The following is a 20,751-nucleotide window of genomic DNA, read 5'->3' as shown; positions in this document are numbered from 1 at the left end:
AAATGTATTGGTCCATTGAACACCAGAATGAGCTTTATAATTGAGAAAATATCTGAATCGCCAAAACTGTTGTGAAACCAAGGCTGTAAGTAGGTTTTCTAAAGTGTATCTGTAGGTAGGTAGTTTTTACATGTGTGCATGTGTATATTTTTTTTAATATTTGCTCATATATTTTAAAATGCTGTTTCATTAACAGACATCTTGCTAAGATTAAATCTATATTGTACGAAGTAAGGACAGTTATATGGAAATGACAAATATGAACAAAAAAAGGAAAAGAAGTGGAGTAGTAGATTAAATAACTGACTTATCAGTTCACGAAGACCTCAAAGGAAGTCTCCCATTTTACCCATAATATATTTGTTACCCCTAAGCAAACCGTTTTACTTTTCAGGATCCTTAAACAAGCATCTTTCATTAGATTCCAAATAGTTGCTGACCTAAATTGGCTTCCTTGGGCAAGTTCATTGATGTTGTGAAAGAAATAACAAATTAAAAGACACTATAATTTGAATGAAGATATTCAAAATCTAAAACTGAAAGGGGAAAACATGTCTGAACTTTAAATTTTCTATAGACAAAAAAATTTCCTTTTTCAAATCACATCTTTAAAACCCAATATTCAATTCAATTGTGCATAAATGCACAAACAGATAAATTGCAATGGTGTTTTGGATTATTCTTCTTTTGCCTTTTTTTTCATGTGGCTGACAAATTCCAAATATTTTCATTTACTCTTTTGCTATATTTGCTAGAATGACTTTAAGAGGAGGAATTCAACTTGAATGGGTACGTGCAGCACTCTAGTGGTTGTTCCTCGTAAGTGCAAATGATTCCTGCTAAATAAAAGAGAACAGACATTTTTGACAATGGTGAATAACTCTGGATATGGTCAATAAGGAATATGATCAGGTTGAATGGTTTATCTTTATTCTGTTACTACCATCCTTTCAAATAAATATAGACCTGCTAGCTTTGTTCCTTGTCTCATTTCAAAACAGCTCCTTTCCTATAGAGTGACATACATAAACCTGCAAGTGCTAAGAAATCTAAAATGTGAGAATATGAAGGTGAGAGGTATTAGAAGAACAAAAAGCATAAGGAGATTGGCATCCTAAAAGATTTCATGGAGGGGATAATTAAGTATAGTTTTGAGGGAGGATAAAAACACATGTTGGTTTATTTGATTTTTTATCATAATAGAAGTGGATAAAGAAGTAAAAGAAAAAATAAGTTTGCATTCTTGATAAATAGTCTTCTCTGACTAATGTAAAAACATAAGCCTGAGTACAATAGGAAGGGAAGAGACCATTTTCAGGAAGAGAAGTGAGCTTAGGGAACACCTTAAAGTTCAGGATCAGGAGTTTTAATTTGACATGAGATATGAGCGTCTTTGGGGTACTGAGAAATGTGGTGACAAGAGCAATAAATATACTTCTTGCTTCTAGGCTGGATGGTGGAGGTCTGTGGGAGGTGGGGTGTGAAAAAGAGGTGATAAGAGAAGGAGGAGCAACGTAAAAGAGATAGAAGTAGTAGTCCAGGGACTTAATGGCTAAAGGCTGGTAAGGGTCTTGGAAACAGAGATAAAGCTTGCTTTAAAATCGCCAAAGAATTTAAATAGTTCTCCTTCTGAGTTAGGAACAACTTAAGTGGATTGAGCTCTGCACCTGGAATCAGCAAGAATTGAGTTCAAATATGGTCTCTGTTCCTTACTAGCTGTGTGACACTGGGCAAGTCACTTAACCTCTATCTGCCTCAGTTTTCTCAATTGCAATATGGGGATGCTAATGGCACCTACTTTACAGGGCTGTTGTGAGAGTCAAATGGCCTCTCTATAGTAAGTGCTTACCAGGCAGCTAGATGGTTCAGTGGGTAGAGTACAAGGCCAGGAAAACTCATCTTCCTGAGTTCAAATCCAGCCTCAGACTCTTATTAGTTGTGTTATCCTGGAAAAATCACTTAACCCAGTTTACCTCAGTTTCCTCATCTGTCAAATGAGCTGGAGAAGAAGTGGTTACTGAAAAAACACTCCAGTATCTTTGCCAAGAAAACCCCACATGGGGTTATAAGGAGTCCAACAAAATGAAAACCAGCTGAACAACAACAAACAAAATGCTTGTTCCCTTTCCCCTTTCCTGAGGACATATTCTGAAGCCTAGGTATACAACTGAGAGTAATCACTCTTCAGATTCATTGAATTCAGAGTTGCAAAGGATGTTAAAGTTCAAATACTCCAAATGACATTAATCAAGTTCACACTGGTAATAAACATAACATCTTGGATTTGAACAATAGTCTTTTTTAAATGTCAAATCCGATGTTCATTTTAGCATATGATATGGCTTCAGTCTCAATTTTATTTCTGATGCAAGTTAATGTTTCTAAACTTTAATCTTGTGTCATGCTTGAGGCAGTGCTTCACAATGAATGAATTCCTGGGCTTAAAATCAGGAAAACTTGAATTCAAATCTTAATACTCCATCAGCCAATTCTGTGCTTTTTCAATGGCTATTCACCATGCCCAGAATGCTTTTCTCCTTTTGGATTCTTTCCTGATTCAGTTCAAATCCTACCTTCTGCAAGAAGGCTTTCCTCTGCATGCTACTAGTGCCTCCCCTCTGTATTAGGAGGGCAGAGTTTATAATCTCAAAGAGGATCATAAACATGTCTGAAACGTTCAGAACCGCCGGATATAAGAAACTCTCAAAGTAGAAGGCAAAAGAATCAAAACATATATTTAGGCTCCACAGTAACCAACCCATGAACCAGCAACCCCATTTTGATATATTGATCAAAGGCTTCCAGGCCCAATAAGTACGCCTTGAAAGAGTAACCAGGAGGCTACAGAGAAGCATGATTGCGTAAAGCAAAATCATGCTTCCCCCTCTATGGTAATAAGATTACCCACTGGCCTGAAGTCTTTGTTCAGCTTCCTCCCGTAGGTCAGCTCTGCTACTGGCAGCTCCTGCTTCAGCTGTGGCTGTGGCTGTGACTGCAACTGTAGCTGTAACTGTAACTGTAACTGTAGCTGTAACTGTAGCCGTAACTGTAGCTGTAACTGTAGCTGTAACTGTAGCTGTAACTGTAGCTGTAACTGTAGCTGTAACTGCCTCTGGCTCCAACGGGAGCTGCTTTTAACCATTCAGCTTCTGCGGGGGTGCAAGGCACGCCGGGGAAAGCACAGGTTCTTTCAATCTGCTTAAGCAAGGTGAAGGGGTTGACCAGAAAAGCACAGGCCCCCTCCATCAGCTTAAGCAAGAGAAGCAAGGCGAAGGGGCCGACAAGCTTACTCCAGTCCAAGATACAAACAGCATTCAGTTCAGGGGAAAAAGCCAAACTAGTCAAGGGCACTTGTTGACTAAGTGCTAAGGAGCCCATTTTTGGTTGCCAATACACTCCACCCCTTGTTATAGGATACATAATCTAATCAGCCATGTATCCTAGAACATACATTGTGATCCAATTACAAAGGAAACTAAAACATATCATTCATTATAAAGCAAAACATATCATTTGGTGACATTCCTAAATATTGGTTTACGATTCAAATGTGATCCACCCCTAGATCCCAGCAAGATAATCTCTTCAATCAATCATCCCCAAAATAATTATTAATAATTCAAATGTCCACCCCTAAATCCTTGTATCCATTACATAGGATCAATAATATCATAACAATAAAACAACACAGCAAGGATAACACAAAATAAGTAAACAGAACACTATCATCATTTCCACCCCCCCTTGAACGATTGGGGCTCAAAATCTTGGGGTGAGGGGTGAAGGTCTCATTTTCCATAGCTTCTTCATGCTGAAATTGGATGTAGAGATGGCCCTGCCCCCAAAAAGTCCCATTCCAGAGGTCATTTCTTTAACGAGCTGGCAGGAATTCCAAGAATGCTACATGCTTAGGCAGTCACCGGAAAGTGCAGGGTGCTTAAGCCTGAAGGAAACAAAACTAGCAACAAGGTTAGCCAAAACAAAGGACAAAAAGAATAGACAAGTATGGACTATAATTCTTCAAATAAAATCATCTCAAGTTTGGTTGAGATTTCAGTTATGCAAAGATCCAACATCAGAGCCAAACTCAGGTGGGAAATGTTTCTTTTCAAAAGGAACATAATGAGGAAGCCAAGAGGATCCCACCCTAGATAGAGACTAAGATTGTCCTCCCAGCCTTTCCCCAAATGTACAAGTTTTCATCCGTTAATCACACAAGGTCACCTTCACTCTGAGTGGCTTGTGGGCTTGCAGGAGCAGTTCTTATTTCCCTATTTCTCCTGTTATCAAGTCCTTTATCTCTATACATTCTATATAATTCATTGGTTGGAATTCCATCTATCATTTCAAAACCTACCCCTGCTCTCAATAAAGCAGTAAACATTTCTTTCCTTGTTACTCTCCTTTGGCGCCAAGTTTGCTGGTTATTCACCCTTCTCTCTTGAGGAGATCTATCCCTTCCCCAGTCACCTAAGTCATGCAACTGTAAAATCTTATTTATCACTGTTGTAAGACGGCTCCCTACTTCTCCAAGTAATAAATTCAAAATTAGTTGTTTATAAGCAGGGGGAGCTGTCCTAATTATTAAATTCCTATGAGGCAGTCCCATTGGATCATTGTAATATTTGTCTGCAGTTCCTATCATAATGGCAGTCTCCATTACCTCCTCCTTTAGTCTCATGATACAATCTCTAAGTGAATACCAGGGTCTGTGCTCAGTGGGCCACATAGAATCAGTAGCATATCTCTTATTGCATCCCACAGCGGCTAATGCCAACAGAGTAGTCCTGCTATCACCATCTCCTTGCTGATGATGTTCCCTAAAAGCTTGTTGAACTAGAGGATCATGGCTGATACCTATGAATCTCATGCAGTCTGTCCTATCTACTGATATTCCACTGGCCCCTTGATCACTGAGTCTTACCATCCAAGATATCAATGGTTCTCCTATTCTTTGGCTGAATCTACTCAAAATATCTGTGACCTCTTGCGGTGAGAAATCTTCCTGAATTTCCCTTGTAACTGAATCTTCACCTCGGGTTTCTGTCTTCCTCCTTTGTATGGGTCGAGCCCTTGTCTGATCATTTAACCATCTCCTATTCTCTGTGTGAGGCACATCCTGAACCCCAGTAGTGTTTTGTGCCTCAGCCCCTAACATTGTCTCATTCTCTCCCCACTCACTTCCTCTGCCACCATGGCTAGAACGAAGCAGGCAGTCAGGCTCTTTCTGGGCTGGGTTGAAATGCACTCTGGGCTTTTTTGGTCTCCTGTTGCTCTTAGCCACATTAATAGAAAAGTTCTCATTTGAGTCAGTTTGGTCTCCTGCTATCTGAGATTCCCCTTCTTCCTGTGGGGTAGGAGTGCCCCCATGTCTTTCACTTAATCTCAATCTTTCGTATACTAGCCGGTAGGCTGATAACACTATCCAGCTTTGCCTAGATAGTGATGCCCCTGACTGAATCCCAACTTCTCGTAAACACTTTTCCAAATCCCTAGGATCTCCTCTCCGTAGCCTTGGTTCCCAGTTTTCACAGGGTCCAGCTTTTTTAGCCAATTCTTTTGCTAGGGAGGAATAAAATGGATCCTCCCATCCTGGGATATTCATCTCTTCCTCTGGAATTGTTCTGCTTCTAAATAGAGATCTTATACCTAGCGATCCCATCCTCGTCGCCAAATGTATTAGGAGGGCAGAGTTTATAATCTCAAAGAGGATCATAAACATGTCTGAAACGTTCGGAACCGCCGGATATAAGAAACTCTCAAAGTAGAAGGCAAAAGAATCAAAACATATATTTAGGCTCCACAGTAACCAACCCATGAACCAGCAACCCCATTTTGATATATTGATCAAAGGCTTCCAGGCCCAATAAGTACGCCTTGAAAGAGTAACCAGGAGGCTACAGAGAAGCATGATTGCGTAAAGCAAAATCATGCTTCCCCCTCTATGGTAATAAGATTACCCACTGGCCTGAAGTCTTTGTTCAGCTTCCTCCCGTAGGTCAGCTCTGCTACTGGCAGCTCCTGCTTCAGCTGTGGCTGTGGCTGTGACTGCAACTGTAGCTGTAACTGTAACTGTAACTGTAGCTGTAACTGTAGCCGTAACTGTAGCTGTAACTGTAGCTGTAACTGTAGCTGTAACTGTAGCTGTAACTGTAGCTGTAACTGCCTCTGGCTCCAACGGGAGCTGCTTTTAACCATCCAGCTTCTGCGGGGGTGCAAGGCACGCCGGGGAAAGCACAGGTTCTTTCAATCTGCTTAAACAAGGTGAAGGGGTTGACCAGAAAAGCACAGGCCCCCTCCATCAGCTTAAGCAAGGGAAGCAAGGCGAAGGGGCCGACAAGCTTACTCCAGTCCAAGATACAAACAGCATTCAGTTCAGGGGAAAAAGCCAAACTAGTCAAGGGCACTTGTTGACTAAGTGCTAAGGAGCCCATTTTTGGTTGCCAATACACCCTCTGAGGTTATACCGTGTAAATGGGAGCTAAATTTCAGAGGGCAGGATTTGAGCTGAATTTGAATTAAAAAAAATTGAATTCAAGTTGAATTCAAGTTTTAATTTAATTACCTCCCATTTATATTGTTTATGATATGCAAATATATATGTAAATATATCCTATGCATATATAAATATAGTATATATGTGTCATATATAGGGTAATTGGGAGGCATTTTCCTGTTTTATGTTATAACATATATTATGCATATTATGTGCAATGCAAGTGGGATATGCGAGTATATATATATATATATATATTTATATTTACACAGTTGTTTGTATGTTGTCTCCTCTATTAGAATGTGATCTCCTTGAGGGCAAGGACTTTTTTTGCTTCCTCAGCACTTAGCCAGGTTCCTGGCACATAGTAAGCTTTACCAAATGCTTGTTGACTAATGGACCTATTGGGTAAATCATTTAACCTCTATCTGCCTCAGGGAAGTCCCTAAGTATTACAAACTAAGTCATACAAATTGAAATTTACATCTCTAAGGAAAGATTCCTCATGCTGACAAAAAATCACAGGTCTTTTTGGGTATACCTTATTTAAAATGTATAAGGAGAATGTAGTATTATTAGCTTCCAAGCCACTTTTTTTTAAACCAATAACTAATTTCAAATCTTCTTAGGTAAAACACAAAGAATAAATATTTTAATGGCACATTTCTGTTATTGTTATTAGTAACTTTTTATATCACCCCTATATATTCTAATAAAATATGTGTGTATACTTATATACTAATATACTCCTTTCTCTTTGAAAGGATTTATCTGTTATATCATACAATAAACATGAACAAAAAATATTTGCCACAACTAAAAAGCACATTCACTTCAACCATGTTACTCCTTATCCCTCCTAGATACTTAAAAACATAGATATAGAACAGTCATGAACAAATATTCAATGTGGTTAAAAAAAAGTATGGTTAAATTGTTTTGCTTGTAGAGAGTATCATAAAGTATTCTTTGTTCTGGGATGTAGTTGGTGAATTCAGCTTGTCTGGTGATCTGTGGTTGGTGAGGAAAGGTCTCATTCACATCATATTTGAAGAAAGAGAAGACATATACCACTAGGGATGAAATAATTTAGAATACATAATAAAAATGATATTACATATCCATCAGGAACCAGACCTTGGAGAAACAGATAAGGGAGTACTGTGGCAGTGAAGAATGGCAAGCCATGAACGACAAAGTTCACTGAAATGGTGGGCCAAGCCCTTCTGCAGTTCAGTAATATGTAAAGCACCCCCCTCCAATTTTCCAGTTAAGTTTTTTTGGCATGAGAACAGATTTTAAATTGGGTTATGAATTATTTGAATTTTTTTCTGAAAGTAGGAATTTACACATATCACGATATCCAGAAGGCTAGGTATCATTGAATGTGAAATTAGGCTTTTTTGTCAAGATGCAAAAGTGAGATCTAATATATGGGAGCCCTCTTGGTAGTAACTCCTCTCGGGGAACAGTCGAATATTTGATTAGATGGTTTTTTTTACCTGTGGAAAGAGTTCTCTAGCTGCTACTTCTGAATCAGGAATATAAGGGCTGGCTGAACCTGGAGGTGGGCTGACAAGTGAGTTGTGTTTCTTCCAAATGCATCGGAGAAGTATTTTGCTTTTGACCGCCGCTTTCCTCAGTTAACCCTCCCTCTTTATTCCCCTCCCTTATCTTACCGTTACCCACTTGCTACTTCTCCTCTTCCTTCTGCCCTCCCCCCTCCCTTTTTCCCCCCTTTCCCTCCCACTTCCCGTAGGACAAGTTAGATTTCTAAACTTATCAGAGTATGTTATTCCCTTCTTGAACTAGATCAGATGACAGTAAAGCTCAAATACTGCTCTTCTCCCTCCCTTCTTTCCCTCTACTATAATATGTTTTTTTTTGCCACTTCCTTTGGTGTAATTTACCCTTTTCTACAACCTCCTTACCACTTCCCTCATAGCCCTCCCTTTATATCTCTTATTTATATTTTATATCTTTACATCAGTTAATTTATACAGGCATTCACAACCTATGTATATCCCTTTCATTTGTCACAATAGTTGTACCATTCACAAGAATGACTTATATATGTATATGTATATATATATATATACATAAAAAACATACATAAGATGATATAATCCCACATAAAGATGTAAACAACCTAAGCTTATTGGTTAATGAAGTTTGTGGGGTTTTTCCCCTGGTTACCTTTTTATGTCTCTCTTGAGGTTTGTATTTGGAGATCAAATTTTCCATTGAGTTCTGGCCTTTTCATCAGGAAGGTCTGGAATTCCCTTATTTCATTGAATGTCCATCGCCTTGCCTGGAAAATTATGCTTAGTTTTGCTGGGTAGTTGATCCTTGGTTGTAGTCCCAGCTCCTTTGCCCTTCGGAATATCATATTCCAATTTCTCCTGTCTTTTAATGTGGAAGCTGAGAGATCCTGCGTGATCCTGACTGTAGTTCCACGATATTTGAATTGCTTCTTTTTGGCTGCTTGCAGTATTTTCTCCTTAAGTTTATAGCTCTGAAATTTGGCTATAATATTTCTTGGTGTTTTCAGTTTGGGATCTGTTTCAGGGGGTGATCGGTGAATTCTTTCAATGACTATTTTGCCCTCTGGTTCTAGGACCTCTGGGCAGTTGTCTTTGATAATTTCTTCAAAGATACTGTCAAGGCTCCTTTTTTCATCGTGGATTTCCGGTAGACCAATAACTCTCAAATTGTCTCTCCTGGATCTATTTTCCAGGTCAGTTGTTTTGCCAATCAGATATTTCACATTTTTTTCTATTTTTTCATTCTTTACATTTTGTTTTATTACTTCTTGATGCCTCATAGATTCATTAGCTTCCACTTGCTCAAGTCTAATTTTAAATGAGTTAGTGTTTACATTTTGCTTTTGAGCCTCCATTTTCAATTGGTTGATTTCACCTCTCATGGTGTCCTTTTCTCTCTCTAGATTCTGAATCTCCATAGCCATTTCGCCAATCTTATTCTTTAGGGACTTGATTTCGTCAGTGGATTTTTTCTCCCTTTTTTCCATTTTTTCCATATTTTCTTTTAGCTTCCTAATTTGGTTTTTAAAATCCTCTTTTAGCTCTTCCAGCAGTGCTTTTTGGGCTGGAAACCAGATCATATTAGCTTTTGAGGTATCTGATGTATCTACCGTGTCATTACTATCTTCTTCTATGTCGATATTTTGATCCTGCCTGTCTCCATAGAAAGAATCTATTGTCCTCAGTTTTTTTGTGTTCTTCTTCATGTTGGTTTGCCTTTTGCTGGCTTTACAACGAATTTCTATCTGTGAGTCTCAGGGCTTTCTGTCCCAGCTTTCTTATTCTGGGGGTTGTGAGTCTAAAATTATAACCTTCAGTTTCCTGAGGTGTGGGGGAGGGGTCTGGCTCCCTGGCGTCTCACTCCCTATGGGTGCTCTCCAGCACTTGCTTTTCAGCAATGGTCTCAGCTGTTTGTTGTTTGAGCTGATGACTGGCGCTTCCCCTGGGGGAGCAAGGTTACCTCTGGGCTCCTGGCTTGGCCCCCTGCCGACTCTTCCCCTCTGGGACTAATGAGCTTCTAGTATTTGTCCTGTGAAGCCCCGCTACTCTCTCCTCTGTTTCAGTTCTCTTTTTTTTTTTCCCGAGGAATTCTCTGGGTGAGGGGGGGAGGGGTTAGAGCCGCTTACCTAGCCATTGAGTCTTCCGGAAGTTCAAGAGGCCGAGATCCTGGGTTTTGCAAGCGTCAGGACTGGGTGTTTTCGCGGCTGGTGGCATTGCGCTGCCTCTCGTCGCTCCCAGAGACTGCCGTCCTGTGTTGGGAGGCCTGGGGATCTCTGCCGGTTTCGGGCGCCCAGCTTTCTCCCAGCCCGACTCCCACGTGGATTTCCCGGCCGGCCGCTTCCGCCTTGGTCTGGAGCAGCTCCGCACCGAGCACTCTCCGCGCCTGCAGATTCGTTCCTCTGGCCTTTCAGACTCTCCCGGCTCGGAAATTTGCCCCACGCAGACTGCTCGCGGTTTCTGACTCTCTCAAATCGGCTCAAATTCACTTTTTTATGGGAATCTGACAGACCTTGTGAGAGAGCTCCGGTAAGAGGCTGCCTTCATGCGGCCATCTTGGCTCTGCCCCCGGAGAAGTATTTTGAATATAGAGCATGGGGATGCTATTTCTGGGATATGGTGATCTGAAGGAGTGGTTGTGATAGTTCATTTATGGTAATTGCATGCTGTTCGGAAAGCTTTAAGAACTCAGTATTCTGTTTGGGTACTAAGAGTTTGTTCAGGTCTACTCTTATCATAAGGACTTGCTAATAATCAAATGGTGTATTCTAACTTTGCAGGTATTACTTTTTGAGAGATGTCACACAGAACCGCGATAGAATGCTAGGATTAAATAACTATAGCTAGAAGAATCTAGAGGTCATGTTGTACAAACCCCTCACTCTATAAGTGAGGCCCAGAGAGGTTAAATAACATGCCCAAGGTCACAGAGGCACTAAGTAGAAATGCAGAGCCATGATTTAAACTTAGGATTTCAAGTTCAATGGTTTTTTAGTAGAAAATTCCAGGCTCATGCATTGACAGATATTTGGTTAGTGGCTTAATTGTAATTTTTCAAATGGCACAATCTTTTGAATAGTGAGTATTGGATGAAGAAGCTGATACTTTTACCCTTACTTTGCTCTTACTGAGAACCCCAAACACATAGATGACCATGTTCTTTTCCTCTAGAACTTTACTTTCTACACAGGTGTGAAACTTATAATTCGCTTTTCTAGTAAAATATTTCCAAAGGCCCTGAATCTGCTATGTAATCTGAATACAAAACCCATTTAAATCTTAACACCCATTCTCCATTAATGAACTTAATGTCAGGTATAATGCTGGTTTTCTTAGTGTTTTACATAGTGCTTTGTACTTTCTAAGCACTTTAGAATAATTAGTTAATCCACCCAATATCTCTACGAGGTAAGTCTATTTCTTAGTACTTATATAGTGTTTCCAACTTCAGAGCTTTTTATAAACACTGCCCAATTAGTCCTAGCAATACTTTTGAGGCCAAGGTATCACCCCCACTTTATTTTATAAGTAAAACATTTCTGTGAAGTAGATAAAATCAGGAAATTTTATTGTCTTTTTTTTCAGATGGAGAAACTGAAGAAAAGAAATGTGAAGAAAATGAGCCAGTTGCACCAAAGGATGATAAGTAATACAGGAATATCATTCTGGTCTCCCGAGTCCAAGATTTATCTTTTATCCATTTGGCCATAGGTTTCCCCATCATAAGTTCACTGTAAATTATATTTAAACTGTATAGCACTTAATGAGAGAAATGGGGCTTTTAAATTTAGACATGTGAAGACAAATTTAAAGAAAGAAAAGAACAGATGTTTCAGTGCCATCTCACTATTCCCAGGCCATCATCACCCCATATGTCATGTTGTGGGTACCAGAAATTATGCCTAAAGAAATTGACCTTTTCTCCAGAATTCTACCCATGTTCTAATGGATATTACTCAGAAAAGTAAAAACAAATTATATACAAAGTGACTTACAGGGGGTCACAAGTCTACCATAAAGGGCTTGCCAATAGATTAAGGGGTCTAAAGGACAAAATGAATGGATGGGCAAGAGTGATTTAAGAACAGCATAGGGATTGAGCTGACCTGGATGGCTACAAGGATACAGAGAATGATGTTCAGGAGAGAGAGTTTGGGCAAAGAAGTGAATCCATTGAGAACAATAGGTTGCTGTTTCCTTCATAATAGCAAAGAGATATTGATGCGATTATCAATCCCTTTAAAACTGCAGAGACAAAGGGATAGGGAGGTAGACATAGCATTTTATACTTTTATACATTTACCATATTCTTGACTAACTCTGCATCTCTTAAACGTTTGGCATAGTGCTTTGCACAGAACAGGCAGTTGAGCATTGCTTTCTATTACTGGGTGATCTTCTAGTGTTCTAAATAGTCATGTACCAAGGAATGCCTAAGGGTTGAATTTTCAAAAATAACAAAGGGAATTGATGAATCTATTAATCTGTTCTTGAAGATGGTTTTCATCCCTCCACCTCTATCTAGTCTTTCTCTTGCTAAATAATCTCATGTGCTTCAACCCATATAGCATGAGCTTTAGGTACTCCACCAACTAGCCCTAAGTCTCATGGATATTTAGAAAGTTGATTGGGAAGCAAACTGACAAATAGTAAAATGACCCCAATTTTAACTACTAGTTAAAGTGATTCAGAAAGAGACAAATTTGTGCTCATTCAAGTAAAACTGTATGGCTCCCAGGGGCTCAGAGTCAACAAAATTTTCAAGAAAAGAAAATAAACCTGCTGCGAGGTCACCATAGGTCAACATAAAGACCAGAGGTGAGGGTTCAGATTTTGTAGGTGAGAACAGGGAGTGTATTTTTCCCACTAAGGTGAAAGGATCAGAGCAACTGCAAAACACAATCAATTGATAATATTTATTAAGCATCTACTGTGTGCTAGACACTGTGCTAAATTCTAGGTATACAGAAAGAGGCAAAAGACAATCCTTGCCCTTTAGGAACTTACCATCTAATAAGGCAGAAAATAAGGTAACAAATATATACAAAACAAACCATGTACAGGATAAATAGGAAATAATTAAAAAAGGGAAAACATTGGAATTAGGAGAGATTAAGGAAGTACAATGGAATCTAGGATTAGATAGGAAGGCTACCCTCAGAGGAAAAATCTTAGAAAAATGTTCTAGAAAAGAATTTCTTCTGTGTTGTTAATGGTTCCCACTCACTGCCTCAAAGAAAAAAAATCTGAAAATGTTGCCAGGAGTGTGCTGGAGCCAGCTCACACTGGCTCAGGAGAGCCAAATGATCAGTTTTCAGTATGAGAAGTTACACTTTGGGAATGAGCAAGTGATAAAAATCAGGGCTTGAAATAATATATTGTTGACTTCTAGACTTAAGGGAGGAATAAAGAAAATTTTAATAATTCAGATTAAACTTAAAATTATGTCAAGTTTGCAGTTTTTGGGGGGCAGGGCAATTGAAGTTAAATGACTTCCCCAAGGACACACAGCTAGTACATGTGTCAAGTGTCTGAGGCTACATTTGAACTCAGGTCCTCCTGATTCCAGGGCCAGTGCTCTGCTCACTGCACTACCTAGCTGCCCCCAAGTTTGCAATTTTTTAAATCAGAGAAACAGTTGTTAAATATTTAACAGCACACCACTGATTTTGGCCTACTATTCTAAAGTGTCTAAACACAGATTGAGCTGATGTAAAGAGAAGAGACCATAGCAAGGTATTCAATCTATGCCAGCCACACCAATGTGTATATAGACTTTACTAAAGTGAATACATGAAATCTATACCTGGGAAATTTATCCACCTATATTTTGCTATTTCTTTCTCTTTCCTTAGTTTCATAGTGACAGTTCCCTTTGGACAATCTGAGTCTTTGTACCATGATTCTCATATACAGATTTTATTGATTTTTGCCCAATGACATTATTTAGATCAGTATTTAAAGACGTATTCATATCATAATCCCATGTACCTGATATTCAAGAATTCAGCCCTTTACCACCTACACTACCTCTACCTGTATGAAGGAAGTTTCTGATGAAAAAATGTGTCATTGGACCATATCTTTTTTGTTCATAGAGACACCAATGTACTTCAGTTTAGTTCACATTTAACTTGAACTCATGATTTCATATAGTCAGTGTGACATTAGAGCTAAACTACTAGATTTGGATTGAGGAAGACCTGGGTTTAATTCTCACTATCCATGTAATAGCAGGCAAATCACTTAATCCTTGAATCTTAACATCTCCATCTATAAATTGGGTTTAATAATAGCAACTCTCTCACAGGGTTGTTTGAAGGCTCAAATAAAATAATACATGTAAAATGCTCTGCAAATCTTCATAGGATATCAATATAAGTAAATTTTTGGCTTGGGAAACATAAAATGTGAATCAACAAGAGATCTTATTTAAAGTTAAAATAAACAAACTTTTATTTGGAGATACAATGGAAAAGCAAAGCAGCGAGTTAATACTGTAAACGTTTTGTTGAATACGGTTATTCTTTTATTAGGATGTTGTAATTTAAGTTTAATTTAAATTAAATGTTATTTACATTTACTAAAACAGTTTATTTCCCTGCACTTGCCATAACTGAAAAATACTGTGAATTAAAATTGCTTCTGTTAGACTTCAATAAACATTTCCAAAGGTTTAATGACTACATCTAGAATAAAATTCCAAATGAATGATTCATGATTCTTAGAATAGTATAGTAAAGACTTGTTACAGAAAAAAAACCACCTGATGAAATTTAATCAAATTTTTCAGCATTTCAATTTTGTGAGACTGAGGTGAATTGTAAGAGAATAAGTGTATATTAATGATTCACTTTTAAATCACAACTTAGAGAAATATAATGGGTACTCAGGACCCAGGCAAATATCTTACACTTCTTACATCCACACACCCCCATCAAGATAACTGATACTCAGGATGAAGACCATGAAAGATTTATTTTAAGACCATCAAACATCAAATAAGTTTAAATTTGATTCACTGTCCCTTATTTACTAAGACAGGAAAATTAACTTTTTGGCAAGCGTTACAACAGTAATTGGAATGGAAGAATTTGGGGGCAAGTCTTTGTGAACAGAAACAGAACAAAGCTAATTCTGCTTCCAAGTGACTGGCCTTCAGATCCCTGAGGGCAGTTATCACACCTACCTTAATTATTCTGTCTCATTTGCAATTATCCGCAGCTTCTTCAACTATTCCTCATATGGACTGAGTTGAGATATTTGACTACCATACATTAAAACTTGCAGATATTTAGAAAAATAAGTCTAATATATCTTTGGTTGTTGGCTGACTTAGTGAAAAGTTACTATATCTCTAGCAAGTTAATAAATGTACCACCATTTCAGCATATTGTTTTTTAGATCATATCATAATAATATCCTGATTTCTCATAAAGTCACTAGCTTCCACTTGTTCCAATCTAATTTTTAAAGTAGTATTTTCTTCAGTGGTCTTTTGGACCTCCTTTTCCATTTGGCTAATTCTGCCTTTCAAGGCATTCTTCTCCTCAGTTGGCTTTTTGGAGCTCTTTTGCCATTTGAGTTAGTCTATTTTTTAAGGTGTTGTTTTCTTCAGTGTATTTTTCAGTATTTTTTTGGGTCTCCTTTAGCAAGTCATTGACTTGTTTTTCATGGTTTTCTCGCATCCTTCTCATTTCTCTTCCCAATTTTTCCTCTACTTCTCTAACTTGCTTTTCCAAATCCTTTTTGAGTTCTTCTATGGCCTGGGGCCAGTTCATGTTTTCTGGGAGGCTTTTGTTGTAGGCTCTATGACTTTGTTGTCTTCTTTAGGCTGTATGTTTTGGTCTTCTTTGTCACCAAATAAAGAATCCAAAGTCTGAGACTGAATCTGGGTGTGTTTTCGCTGCCTGGCCATATTCCCAACCAACTAACTTGACCCTTGAGTTTTTCGGTGGGGTATCAATGCTTGTAGACTAATGAGTTCTATGTTCCACGTTTGGGGGGGAGGTGCCAGCTCTGTCAGACCCGTGCTCCTCCTTCCCCAAGAACCCCCAGCCCGGGCTGGGCTTAGATCTTCAGCAGTCTGTTGCACTCCTGCTCTGATCCGCAACTTAATTCCTCCCACCAGGTGGGCCTGGGGCCAGAAGCAGCAGCAACTGCAGCTACCCCACCTCCGCTGCCCCCGGGGCTGGAAGCCGAACCGTGAACTCCTTCCACTCCGGCAGCTTTTCACACTAACCTTCTCCGCATTCTTTGGTGTTTGTGGGTCCAGGCGTCTGGTAACTGCCGCAGCTCACATATTCAGGGCGCTAGGGGCCCCATCCGCCCGACTCCAAGTTTGGTTGTTCCAGGCCGCTCAGGCTGGGCTCTGCTCCACTCCATTCCCAGCTCCCAGCTCCCAGCTCCCAGCTCCGTGTGGAATAGACCTCACCCAGAGACCATCCAGGCTGTCCTGGGCTGGAGCCCTGCTTCCCTCTGCTGTTCTGTGGGTTCTGCCATTCTGTGGGTTCTGCCGTTCTGTGGGTTCTGCCGTTCTAGAATTGGTTCAGAGCCATTTTTTATAGGTTTTTGGAGGGACTCGGTATGGAGCTCACTCTAGTCCCTGCTTACCAGCCGCCATCTTGGCTCCACCCCCCTAGATCATATCATTCACCATAAAACCAATGACTTTATAGTTCATTGGCTCAAACTTCTTACTAGAACCAGGAAAGACTCATATGAGTTGACACAAAGTGAAATGTATTATTTACAAAGTAACAGCAATATCTTGGCATGATCAACTGTGAATGACTTAGCTATTGTCAGCAATACAACGATCCAAAAAAACTTATGATGAAAAATGCTATCAATCCCCAGAGAAAGAACTGATGGTGTCTGAATGCAGACTGAAGCATAATTTTTTTATGCCTTTTAGTTTTCTTAAGTTTTTTATTCTGGCTACATTTCCTTTCACAATATGGCTATTAATGAAAATGTTTTGCATGACTACATATATATAAGCTACATCAAATTGCTTGCCTTCTCAATGAGGAGAGTAGGGAAAAGGGAAGGAAGGGAGAGAATTTGGAGCTCAAAGCTTTCACATCAAATGTTAAAAATTGTTTTTACCTCTAAATAGGGAAAAATAAAATACTAAGAAATAGTAAGAAAAAAAGCTTCTAATTACAGTTTTGAGAGCTTCAGTCCTACTTATTGCCTCTTCTCCTTGAAACTTTTTTTAAAAAAATTATTTTAAGTTTCAACAATTATTTCCAGAGGATATTGAGTTCAAAATTTTCACCCCATCTCTCCCCTCTCCCCACCCCACGATGGCATGCATTCTGACTACTCCTTCCCCCAGTCAGCCCTCCCTTTGTGAGAAATATTATAAAATATAAAGTTCAGTTTCCACACAGATGAAGCCATAGGGACCCTCTTGTGAAATGTTCTGTGACAACCTAAAGGTTGCTGAGAGAGGGTCTGTGAAAATCTTGTGAAATAAGTTTCCACATAGATGGAGCCATAGGGCCCCTCTTGTGAAACAACTTTCCATATAGAGGGCCCCGACTTTGTGACAGCCCAAGGGCTGCTGAGATAAGAAAAAAAGACCTTAAAAAAGAACTTGACCATTCAGCAATATGGGGGGGGGGGGCGGGGCTCAGACACCTTGGTCAGTAACAATTTAACAACTATTTAATAACTAACATGGGCATATAGGGAATGATGTAATCGGGGAGAATCAGGACCAATCTGAGGACCAATCCTGATCCAGAGGGGAGGGCGTTACTACTAACTAATCTAGAGGGTAGGGCACTAATCCCATAAAGGCTCATTTTTTGCTTCTGTACTGGCACCCTCTTCCTTTCTAAGGAGTTGTGCCCGCTTCCCGAGAACGGAACAGGAAACCTTTAGCCTCTTGAATAAAAGGCCTGAGACGCCAGCTTCAGAATTGAGTCTGGGGTCTTCTTTATATCAAATTTGGGGGCTTGCCTGGAATCCAGTGACTATCGAGGGAGGTGAGATCTAACTGGGCTGAGAAGAGAGCTCCTTTTAATTTCAATGGTCCTGGCATTTCGGTTTCACTTTCCTCGAGGCTTGCAAAAATCCCAAAGATGGCAGCCATTGCTGCAGGAAGAGACTGAACGGCAATAACCCAGGGGAGAAAAAAAAAAAAAAAGATATGGCCAGGGATCACGCAAGTCGTTACATACCGAACAAAGGTGGGAAATCTGCGGCAAAGTAATGCCTTTGTTGATCTGGGGTTCCTTATCTCTGGGAGTCAATTGGTCTGGGATCGTTGAGTCTCAGTTAATAGACTTGACTTAGAAATGGGAGGGAAGAACTCAAAGGGAAAGGTGCCTAAGGAGAGGAAGGGACTTGAGGAGCCCCTTCCAGAAATACCCCAAATTAGCCCACTGGGGGAGTATGCTAGTAAATTGGGACCGTGGGTCCCAGGGAAAAAGATAAAAAGATGATTGGACAAAGAAATTATTAAACATATATGTGAATAATAAGGAAAGTAGTCATGAAGAACAAGACTATGCAGCATGCTGAATAAAAGTCTCTCTGACTTCTACTAACATATTTCTAAGTACCTTTGCTTAACGCTCCAGCTACCCCCTCTCCCCTCCCCGCTTCCTGCACTTCTGTTCCTCCTTCCTCCACTGCTGTCGCTGAACTAGGCACTGTAAACCCTGGAGAAAGAGAGGAAAAGGAGACAAAGGACAGGTTATAGTCTAGGTTAAGAAGGGAATTGGAGCAAATCAAATAGAGATGTATGTAACTTCCCATTTCATGAGTCAGGGCCACTGACACTCCTGGAACATCACCTATGTTTCCACTCAGGGAGGTGCTCATGGGAAGTCCAGGGGGGAGGGATACGATTTGTGAATGCTGCACTAAACACTACTGAAGTGAGAAATTTTAAGAAGGAGATGAAATTTCTAGTGGAAGACCCAGTGGGACTGTCCCAGCAATTAGACCAGTTTCTAGGACCTAACATCTACACTTGGATGGACATAATGTGTATCTTTAATATCCTCTTCAGTGGGGAAGAACAAGGGACGATTAAGAGGTCAGCAATGGAAGGCTGGGAAACAAGATGCCTTCCAGCCTAGGGTGTTCTGCCAGCTGAAGTTAAAAACCCCAACACAGATTGAGGGTGGGATGATAATAATCAAGCCCACTGACAACATGTGCAGGATTTGAGAGAGTTAGTAACGGCCAGGGTTAAAGAGGCAGTGCCAAAATCTCGGTATTTGAATAAGGCATTTGATGTAAAACAAAAGAAAGGTGAGACTCCTTTGAAGTTTCTAGACAAGGAACTAGATTAGCTGAGAGTTTGCAAATGATCTTTAGTAACTGGCTTAGGACAGATTTTATAATTAGAATTTAAGATGAGATTCTTGGTAAAGTTTCCATTAAAGGGACTTGACAATCTGATGTAAAAGAACCCACCCTCTGGGGGAAATGCCATTCTGCCTGTGTAGGGCTGTGATGTTTTTTTTTTTCTTTTGGTGGCAGTCTCTGTAATCAAAGCAAGTAGTTAGTGATAAAGGAAAAGTTTCTGTCAGAGTTTGTTACTATTGTGAAATGAAATTGTGGTACCTAAAGACCTAGAAGGTTTTACAGGGAAAAATGGAAAATCTGATTAATGCAAATGTGTGAAATCTTGCTACTTTCAAATAATTGGATAAATTGGTACTCTTGTATAATTATGTGAAAGATAACATTCTTTCTAAATATTAATGGGGATAACTAGTTAAAGGGAAAAAGAAATAAAGATACAAATGCAATGTTGAATCATTATCCCATAGACTAAGACTGGGATTTAAAGTTACTGTGTATGTGGAATAAGGTCCTTAAATGTTTCAAAGTGATATAAGAGCTATTGGGTGTTAATATAAATGGTGTAATTAATTATTGAAACTAAATCTGAGCAGTTTGGGGGAAATAATTTCAGCATCTCATTGATAGGAAAAGTTAAATGTGGCTGTTTGTATTTGAATTCATTCCATGGTCTAAAACATAAGATAAAGTTAGTGTGTGAAGCTATCATATTTATATGGTTCAATTCTTGAAGTATATCTGATTTTTTCAGATCAGGCATAGTTAGAGGAGAATAGTTAAGCCTGGGAAACAGATGCAAATGTATTAGAGCAATAACGTATGATTTTTAATGGGAAGATTTTGTGAACAAAGGTGGAAGTACATGCAAGCTACTGAAGATTCACTTTAAAGATGTTTCTTTAGCAATGTGAAAATTATAGTCATATCTTAAACTGATTATTGGAACTTGCTATTCAAAGACTTAATGGGACTTTTGACTGACTTTTTCTTAGTCTAACTGGATGTATGAATATCAAGGAAGGCTGTCTGAGCCACTGATCCATGATGCCAGCAGCCCTGTGATGGACAAGTATGAACTGCAGGTATGATTTATGGGAAGACTAAGAGGGCAACTGCTCTGCATGTGCTGAGGTGGGACTCTCTTGACTTCATTCATTAACTGAAATCTGGCAGACTTTAAGCCTGGCTCGATGCAGTTTGTAGTTTGATACAACATCTACCTGGAGTGGACAGAAAGTTACTATAAATTAAATCCTTAATCTCTTATTTGCAAATTTCTATAATTAGAAAGTTTTGTAAGTACAGTAACAAATCTATTAAACTAATTGATTATCGAACATCTTAGGGTATTATAAGACTGAGACTTCAGGTTTAGGAATTTAG

The sequence above is a fragment of the Trichosurus vulpecula genome, chromosome 7 (genome assembly GCF_011100635.1).
Source record: "Trichosurus vulpecula isolate mTriVul1 chromosome 7, mTriVul1.pri, whole genome shotgun sequence".
NCBI classification, from domain to species: domain Eukaryota; kingdom Metazoa; phylum Chordata; class Mammalia; order Diprotodontia; family Phalangeridae; genus Trichosurus; species Trichosurus vulpecula.
Note: the sequence above shows the minus strand (reverse complement) of the source record.